Source organism: Coptis chinensis, chromosome 3 (genome assembly GCF_015680905.1).
Source record: "Coptis chinensis isolate HL-2020 chromosome 3, ASM1568090v1, whole genome shotgun sequence".
In the NCBI taxonomy this organism is placed as follows: Eukaryota; Viridiplantae; Streptophyta; class Magnoliopsida; order Ranunculales; family Ranunculaceae; genus Coptis; species Coptis chinensis.
The window spans coordinates 94,678,031-94,688,604 of NC_141458.1; the positions used below are offsets into that span (position 1 = coordinate 94,678,031).

Sequence of the window (10,574 nt, forward strand, 5' to 3'; positions counted from 1 at the left end):
CAGAGCCCATTTTACATTAGTAACAGTTATTACCGTAACTAATGAAGTAACAGATATATCCGTTACATATGGCAATAACCGTTAGCAAATATTCAAAATAATAATTAGATAATTTGGTGAAATAATTAGATAATTGGGTCATGGTTATATTGCCCCTTTCTTACGTTTCTATCCGTTAGAAATGAGTAAATTAAAACAAAAACCATAAAGGCAAAGAAAAATAAAATTGTAAAACCATTGAAACTTTGAATCACACGTTTGCATCCTCCCCCTTTATGTTTTTGGCTAACACTTATTTCGAATTTCTAATTTTGGTTTCCCCTCATCTCGCTAAACCCTAAATGAAAGCTAGGTCAATTGATTAAGGAAAGCTTGAAGAAGTAGATGAGGAAGACAAACTAGGCAGACTCGCTCAACTGATTTCTCTCCCTCGTGAACATATTACTTTCCCTAGCGAATTGATTTCTCTCTTCATGGAAGAAGAGAGCACAAGCTTTGTTTAATTGTTTTTTTTTTGGGTTATAAAAGTTGGGCATTACAGATTCTTAAAACCCTAGTAACACAACCCTCTCTTTTATCTCTGCAGCTTCTGAAACCTAGTTTACAAGGTCTCATTTTTGTTTCCAAGGAAGAAGAAAGGAAGGGAATCAAATCATCATGGAGGAACCAGAGGTTGAGGTAGGAGGAGCAACACCAAAGAGGAGAACAATTAAGAAGTTTGCATTCCGAGGAGTGGGTCTGGACCAGCTTTTGGATATGGGTACTGATGAATTGGTTAAGCTTTTCACTGCATGTGCTCGTCGTATGTTTCAGCGTGGTTTGAAGAGGAAACCCATAGCTCTTATCAAGAAGGTTCGCATGGCTGTAAGTTTTCTTATTCTTATTATTCTTATTATTATTATTATACTTATTACTTGGATAATAAGTATGGTTTTATGTTTTTATCATGGTTTTACTTGGATATAATGATAAATGCAATATTAGTTTCTTGATAATAACTAACATAATTCAGTATGCAGTAATGGTCATCACCCTTATCTGCCATTATAGTGCATTGTTGATCTCAATCTAATGTCAAACACAAACCATTAGGCTTTTTTCGTCTCCTTTTGCCTACTACAGAGATTTCTCTGCTGGGTTAACTAGTATTAGGGTCTCCCAAACACTCAACCCAAGTTGACTGTGTTTGGGGGGAAACACTAATTTCCCATCTAGTGGGAAGCTTCTCTATTTTCTGTTCTAATCTCTGCCCTCTTCTTCTCCCTCTTTACATGTTAAAATCTATTTTATTAGCATATCAAGACGCATAAATTTTTCACTTCTCTCTCACACCTTTGCATGATTATTAGCTAGTTGCATGTACACAGTACACATAAAATGTATATTAGATCATGTGGCGCTAAATATTTGCTTTAATTCGTTTGCGGGATAATTATTGCGGCACTGACTGTTTTAGAGAGGGTCGGAGACATTTTTGTTTCATGGTAAACCATCTCTACATGATTCCTCCCCCCCTTTCAGACAGATACAATCAAGATAGTCTGACCGTTTTTGAATTCTCAAACACAAACTATTTAGTTCGAAGTATGTTTCCAAGTACATTGAGCAATAGTATGTTGTATACACTGCAAATCGTTGCTAATTTATAATCTTTTATAGGTTGCCTATGTATGGTGAGTTGAAGCTGTGCTTTATTGTTTACTTGTGGTCACCTAAGACTAAGGTAATTGATTTCCAATTTTAATTTGGCAACGCCTCAATATTTGCACGTCTATGTTAAGCATCCTCATGCTATGTCTTTTGACCGAGTATAGTGAACTAGCTATGTGTATGAGACCTTCTTACGCCCATACATTTCGAGGTATGAGACAGACATAGATCGAAACTTGATGGAGTATAAGGCAATAGCCTTGGATTGGGCTATGTTCTCTTGGTATTATTGTGTTGCTAATGGGCAATCCACATTTTACCGAATACTGGAATACTTAGCTGCTCAATCTTCAAGGAATGGAAAAAAACCCAACACAGGTAGGTTCTAAAATCTGTCTTTTAACTATGCTACTTGTGAAGTGGATATAACTTTATGTTATTGAGTACTTGAGTTTTTTAACAAATGCTTGCAACCATTCTATGGTTTTAAATCCAAATGATTTACATACAAATGACTTTGACTTGTTTTCCATTTTTGAAGTAGTGGCTAGTAGTGTATCTTATTTATTTGTCTTGTGTCTTAGACCAACATTACAACAATGTGGACAATACGCTGGACTTACGTTTGTTTTAATTGCATCACTTGCACTTCAGTAAGAATAATCAGCTCATGCATGTATTAAACATGTGCCCCTTGGCCAGCAAGCTTGACATGTCGATATCGTTAATGGCATCATCTCGCATTTGGTCATTGTTGTAGGCTCTATCTTAAAAAGCTAGTTTATCCCTCGTGTTCTATGTTATTCAGGTATGCCCACCCTTTAAATTTTGAACCCCAACATACTTGACCAAGGCAACAATATTATTTTTGAAGGATATGCAAAGAATGACCCTGTTTTTGGTCGGTTTACAAGTACTGTGTTTTTTGGTTGCTTTCTCTTCAATTTCAAAGTGAAGATTATATAATCTACTGTTAGCATGTTATATACTATACTGCTTAAGAGCTTGATCTATGCATGGGTTATTTGTTGTTGATTGATTGTTTGTTTGTATGTTACAATGTGGAATGATTGTTCTTAGTCATGTTCTTTTGTATTGATTTTGGAATTTGAATGTAAATGAGTTTTTGATTTGTTTGGTCTATTGTTTTATAACACTCACTTCAGTGCATGTAATCAAGTTTCTGAAAGTTAAGTTTGCTATAACTGAGGTTGAAGAATCAGTTTGGTATTCTTTTTAAGTGTATGGTTGTCTTATCTTGCTGTCAAATGCCCTAGTCCGAGCACCGAACGATGTTGAAATTTTATCATTCCAAAGGCACTGGGTGGAAGGTAGGCGATCTAATATGTGAGATTGTCGTTTGAAATCTTCTTTCCCTGATCATCTTTAAATTGTGTCCACAAGCTTTCTTATCATGATATAATATAGGATTGGTGTGGATGAGTGGTTCTTGGGTACCTTCGTGGGTACATTTCGAAGGGTACATTTCTCCTCCCTTCACTCTCCTCCTTTCAAACAATGAAGTCTAGGGTTCTAGATCTATCGGTCAAAAGAGGGGGTGGCCGGTTAAATTTGAAATTTTCTCTTTTCGTTATGGTTTAGGACTGACGAATCGAACGAACCGTGGTCGAGGAGGATAGCTTGAAGGAGGAAGATGAATCAGTTATAACCCCCTTTTCAGTCTGATTTCTCTCTCCTCTAATTTGTTTGTGCACAAAATTCTAATTATTTTTCTTTTTGGCTTTTTCAATTTGGGGTAGGTAAGTTAAACTGGCTCTTATGGGAACTTGTTCTAAATTATATATGGCTTCTAAATTTTAATCCTTTTTCTGTTATTGGCGAAGGAATTTTTAGAAGTGATATTCAAGTGTTGGTAGTTGGTACGTAGTTTGGGTTATGGTTAAAATTCACTCTTTATGAGCAACACTACCTGATTTTGATGTTCTGATAGGAAATCGCTCGACTGAGTCACTTGAGGCATCAGAATATAGTGCAATACCATACGGAGTGGTTTTCGACTGTTTCTGTGAGACAGCTTTGGTATGAGTTAAGTGCAAAAGATGCTTTCAAAACAAGTGTTAAGCAGTGGACTCGTTTTATGTCGACAATGTTGGATGATTTAGTGCGAGAGGTTATTTCTTAACATTATTTCCTGGCTACTGAGTGTCAACTTGCTGTGTTTGAATCTGAAGTTGCAGCAAAGTTTATCAAGGGTCCGAGTAAAAGAACAAGGAGTAAGAGTATCGCTACATCAGAAGCTGCTACTCCACCTTGTAAAGTTAATTTGCAATATCCTATTGAGGAAGACCGACCTGTATTGGCTTCTTTAGAAACTAGCTTAAAATGTAGAGAGGATTCAAGCATTTTATGTTATAAAAGAAAGAAAACCACGAGGTCTTCGAGGTTAAATTGGGAGGCCAAGTAGATGAGGGTTTGAGGTTTTACAAGTAATTATGATCCCAACTGTTTTGCACTTTCTAATGTGGAGGATTTGGACCTTCGAGAGGACATTCTTGTGAAGAATTGTGATTTTGACCCAAATTACGTTAACTTGATAGATTTTGGTGATGAACCCATTTGTGCTTCGCATGTTCGGACCTAGCCCTTTTGCTCAATTCAATTCTTCTCTTCTATCTTGTAGACAAAGAGGCGTAGAAGATGGCATGGAAGGAATCAAATATAATCAAGAAGGAACATTATTTCACGATTATAAAAAATGGAGTTGGGTTAGAGGTAAGCCCGACGAGATTCACATTCATAAGCGAGGGTTGCCTTTCAATTTTGGATGAGAGATACCGGATAATGAAACTATTTGGAGTGAAGATTATCTTGATGCAAAGTGGATTACCTACGTATAAGGCAGGGGAAAAGTCTTGTTCAGGAAAACGATTTGAACCGGCGGGACCACGAGGAGATAGAGTTCGGATCCATCTTTGCCATTTGGGTTAGACAGTTAATCGCATTCGAGATCCAGCTGTCTCGTTTAGAGCTCATTATATATCTCCCAAAGGGAGGACCTTCCATTCTCTCATTCAGGCATGTCTGCATTTGACAACGACCAAAGAAAGCGATTGGAACATACCTGAAAAGAAAGGAGCACTTGCAGATGCTCATTCGCCACTTGCGGATGCTCATTCGCTTATGGTAGTTGAGCATGGATATAATCCAGAGGCAGTGATGGAGTTGTGTTGTGGGGGTGAGCTAAGTGCATCAGATTTGAAGGTTTGGGGTCCAAAAGCAGTGACATCTCTCATAGCTATGGGATGGAAGTATTGTTGCAGCATTGAGCAAGGATAGATTAACACTTCACCACATGGCAAAGAGTTTAGGTCTCTGCAAAAAGCTTGCAAGGAATTGTGTATGGAAGGACTCTCTAGGCTTACCAAGCCAACTCACAGAAATGTTTTGGGTGAGAAATCCAAGGGCCTATTGATTCCCGGTAATTACGCTTTGGCAACGGTATGTACCGAGGTTGAGGAAGATGTACTCTTGCTTCCAAATAGGTTGTCCACAAAGAATTGCCTGTAAATATCTGGTCTTTCACAGTCTAGAGAATGTGAGTTTGATTATATGGAGCTCAAAGGAGTTCGGGCAACCAGAAAGAGTAGAAAGGACAGTTCATGTCCTTCTACATCAAGCTCGCTTCTAAGTAATAGAATCCAAACATTGAATTGGGCTTGGATTCCAACAATTTCCTTAAGAGTGTTGATTTAGACTTTGTGCTTCTGTTTTAATAATTAGAGATGTATTAGGAATTTCCATAATCCCATCCCATCTCCTAGTTTTTTATTACTTAATGTCGATTTTCTTGATTTTATTGAACCAATAATGTAAGTATTTAATCTAGTCAAGTATGAATAAAATCCTGCAATAACTTTGTCAGTTTTCACTTCAGTTATATAAACTCAAAATCCATTTGATATCTACAAGTGGTCTGGTGAGAGTATCTGGCCATGGTTAATTATTCTTGTATGATGCCTTACTTTCTTATTGTTTTATTCTTGAAGGAGAAAATGGATATTTAGTCCAAACTTGCTGATGCTTTTGATAGTGGGATGTTTGAATGGACACAAAGACAATGCTCTCCTGAACTTTGTTCTACACTTGTAAAAAACAAGGTATTTTATTCAAATTGCCGATACTTTTTCCTCCATTATTAAATTATTGTTCATCTACTAAAGAACTGAGTGGTTTGCTTCCATAGTATTAAAACTGATACATGATTGAAATGTAGGTTTCATCTCGAAATGAGTTCGAAAATGTTTAGGAGAATAATGAGGTCGGTTCACAGTATTTTACTCCTAGCAGAGAGGAGCCTCTTTTCGAGGCGACACAAAAAAAGTATAAATCACAAGCAAAGGTAACGAGAACCTGAGAGATGGATTCTTTTGCAAGTAGTTTATTTTGTGGATGAATAAAATACACTAGAAGTATTATTTGAAGTTCATCGTTGAGGTTGTAGACTTGTAGTATACATATTTGTTAAATTATTTGAATGGTAGAATTGGTGTAATTTGTGGATTAATATAAGTGGTTTTATATTGTTATTAATATTACTTGGTTGATTTTTATTTATTTTTTTATAAAAGTTGTTTGTTTCGTAAGATTTGGTAGAGACCTAAAGTCTACTAACTGTGGAGTACTGATTGTTTCTTCTAGGGGGTGCAAGTATCCCCAAAATTAAAACTGTTTTTTTTTAAAAATATATCGACCATTACTAACGGATATATCCGTTACAAACAATAGTTAGTAAATAGCCCGTCCATTACTAACGGATATATCCGTTACAAATAATAGTTAAGTAAATAGCACGTCCATTACTAACGGATATATCCGTTAGAAATGACAAATTTAATCAACCACTGTGAGTTGGCTATCTGTTACAAAGAATTTTAGTAACGGATATAACCGTTACTAATATTATTATTAGTAACGGTTATATCCGTTACTAAATTTGGCCTAAGTGAGAGTGACGCCCCAGAGCTAACGGATATAACCGTTAGTAAAAATATAAGTAACGGATATAACCGTTAGTAAACGCCTTTTCTGGTGTAGTGATGGTCTAGACCATGGTAAACATGTAACAATCCAAAAACGTTTGGCAAAATGCGAAAATCACCTGCAATCTCATCGAGTTTAATGTAGGAAGCAAGTCCTTCTTATAAGGCAGTATAGAAGTCCAAAAAGGGCTTCTCTACTGTGGGATTTATCCGGGCCATAATTATGAGAGGTAATGGCAACTGAGATACTTGACGAGGTTGGTTTCCAGAGGAAGAACTATGTCTAGTGGATAACTTATGTAGTTGTTTATCGTATTTCCGACGACAATATGTATGTTATAATTCCTTATTAGTACCAGATCGTAGTCTCATGCAAACACAAATTTTAATTCTAGGCTCATAAGGAACGAATTATGACATGAGGATTAGGAATTACGGAAGGAGGGAGGTGAACCACATCTTCGTAAGTTGTTGCTAACGTGAGCAGATAAGCTAGGATAACGTGTGAATATTCCAACAGCCAGGTCACATGAGAGAATTGAGGGAGGTTATCTATGCTAGGACGTTCTTTAATTAGGTAACCTCAATCTTTCACGTTTGCTAGACATTGATGGAATATGATGATGATTGATGATGGTGTATTATGCGATTATTAGTAATATGATTATGATGAAATTTTTATTATCAGGTTTTTTTTTTTTTTTTTTACATAATTAATGTATTATGGAGAAGGGGGGAAAAACACAAGTAATATATTCGCACAACTGTACATGTAGCTTAACATGTGATTAGATTATGAAACATGCAAATAAAGACGAGAAATGCCGAAATAGATGACTAATCATGTAATTAGCACATGCTAGTTATACACAGGAAGGCTACATATGCAACCCTTTATTACTCATACGTGAATCAAAACACGTCCTACGCATGCAATAATATATAGCTACACATACATAAAATATAACCTATACGTGCAACTAGATGCGAGCTAGAGGAATATCGAGAACGAACTCATGCAACGTAATGCCGTGTATGTGAATGGATGTAACATACACATACAAAAATAGTCTAAGCAGGTGAGTTGAAATCACACAAACATCCAAATATATTGGAATCATATTAACCGTATTAATGGCAATGTGCAATGACGAACCACACATACTCAGGAAAAATTATATACATGCAAAGAGTTTTCATGCCAACATACAAATACAATGTAAAACAGGTTATAGCAATAATTCAATTAATTTCCTCGACAAATTAAAATTTGAGGAGGAGTTGAAAAACTGCGAAACCTGGAGCTTCCCACAATTCCACCAATTAGAATTAATCGACCGAATTAACTCCTTAAACAAGTTGAACTCGTGCACGTACTGGAAGTTAGATAAACAAGTCCAGAGAGTCCAAAATAGCATTGAGAAGGGAGGTGACTTGGGCCTAAAAAATGGAGGGCTGATACTCCAGTGTAGTCTCACGCACTACCCTGGATGTCTCGTTCGAGACTATGAGATAAATGCAGAACTTCAACTTCTTACAGAGTTCTTAGAATGCCCTAAAGATGATAATTTTGATCTGGTTCATAGGTTCCTGTAAGCAGAAAAATAAAAGTTGGTACGAGCGGTTAAGAGAAACGTTAGAATCACAAAATAAATGAAAAATCGAAAAGATGAAAGGGTAGGAGAAGGGGTTTGTCTAGTGATGTATTCGATTTTTGTTCTTTTGAGTCCAAAGTCCGTAAAATGTCCGATTAGTCAAGTTACTTTACTCACGTGGGTTGGTGACATAGGTCGAGTAAGGGATCGTCCAAACCTTAGGACTAGGCAAGGTTCACAACTAGATTTACAGCTTTAAGAGATTAGTGAGTAGGATTTTAGTTTATTTCTTATGTTGCTCAATTAAAACTTGGAATGCAAGTTAACGTAAAATTACAAAGACTGATTTCTAGGTAAACTAAATAGAGAGAGAGATACAGGAAGAAGGTTAGTCATAATCATGCAAAGTCAGCTACAAAAGTTTAGAGTACCTTATTACTACAACTCTAATCCATCTAGAGTTCATAGATAAATCCGAACAGCGTCGAGTATCGATCCCTAGTGAGATGCACTCATCTCTGAGTTTATCTCACTAGCATGAGGAGTTGAATTAGCATTCCATCTCTGGAATATCACTTCAGCTCCTGCTTTGATTTTACATCAGCTAGACAAACCAGAGGGCTAACGGCCACCATAGGGTTTCACACGAGACTTGACCTAGTATTAACTGGGTCTCTTGCGAGACTGGTCTGGAGTATCAGCACTCCAAACTTGGTCAGACTTTGTAATTTTGGGACCGGATGTATAATCTAAACCTATTTCCTAAGTAACAATTCTGAACTACTAAATTGCAACATGATCCTCACATGAGCATCATTAACCCTCCCCTTGGGAGGGTTTTAGCTCATGGCTGGTCTTTGGATTGATATTATATATTGCATGTATGAACTGAAAAGTGAAAGAAGTAAAGGAAGAACTGGAATCTAACTTGATGAAATAGATTTTATTAGAAGTTAATATTTTCTGTACCAACCTAATACAAGCTTCAAAGAAAAGAAAATACTACTGTATGAAAATGTAACAACGAAAGGAAAATGCAAGAATGAATCCCCCTTTCTCTAACCTCCCAAAATATATATCCCCCCTTTCTCACGTAAAGCCTTCCTACATTTATTTCACATTTGTCTTTTTGTTTCCAAAAAATCCAATTTTTTTTTCACAAGTTTGTCTTTTTGTTTCCAAAAATCCAAACCTTTTTTTTTCACAAGTTTGTCTTTTTTTTTTTCTTTTCAACAATCAAGTCATGCATTTATTATTTTGTCTTGTCTTTTCCTTGCAAGGTGTCACCAAAGTGTGCATAACTTGCCACTTGTCCATGCATGATGACTCATCATTTCTTGTGGGCCCGCAGAGTGGGTCCACGTGCTGTGTCCAGTGGCGGCCCAAATTCTGACGTTTTTACAACTTTTTGTCTTTAGGTAGAGCTCGTCTCCCTGGCCGTTATGGCAGTTCACTTGACAAAATCGGCGTCCAGGTTTGAAAGATGTGAGCTTCAGAAGTTTGCTGCTTCTTTACACGTGGACCCGCTTTGCACTGGTTTTGTCCCTTTGGAATCTTCGGCTCTAGTCAGGCTTTGTTGGGCTTCACTGGGGATGAGTGGGAAGACTTCAAGTATGCACAATATTCCCATACTTTGATGCAGGTTTTATCATCATATTCACGTTAACTGCGAAAACCTGCAAAAGTACGAAAATATAATTATTTCATGATTATTAAACACATAATTTATCAAAACGCTATGTCTTTATGGGGTTTAGTATTACAATTTTGGGTGGTTATCAGTACACCGAGATGGAAATATCTGATATATCACAACCAAATATTGAATCGGTTTTTTTCACGATATATATCGCAATTTATGATATAACGATATATATTGACTGATATATACGATATATCCAATATAAATTGTTGACTTTGTTGATTTTGATATATTTTTATTAATATATCGACGATATTTTCGATATAATCTATGATATTTCTAATATATCCGATATATCGTCATACAAAACAAAATTTTGACTGGTCAACAAAAAAATGGATATCTCGGATATTTATGATATATCTCGGTTTTTGGCAAGGAACAAAATATCGCCGATATATCCGATATATCACCGATATATATTATTTTTTGGTACACCGATATCGATATATCCGATATATATCCACCGAATATTGAATCCTTTTTTTCCGATATATATCAGAATTTCCGATATAACGATATATATCGACCAATATATACGATATATCCGATATAAATTGTTGACTTTGACCGATGTTGTTGACTTTGATCAAATATTATTGACTTTGACTGATATATTGTCGATAT

The 10,574-nt window shown here is 36.2% G+C and overlaps 1 long non-coding RNA gene across 1 annotated transcript; it reads left to right on the plus strand.

The window, feature by feature from the left end:
- Window positions 1–499: 499 nt before the first annotated feature.
- LOC147511795 (uncharacterized) lies at window positions 500–2,982 on the plus strand. Its single transcript, XR_015217079.1, has 3 exons — window positions 500–864; window positions 1,660–1,723; window positions 1,815–2,982. It is a non-coding gene; the product is annotated as an uncharacterized LOC147511795 (long non-coding RNA).
- Window positions 2,983–10,574: the final 7,592 nt, after the last annotated feature.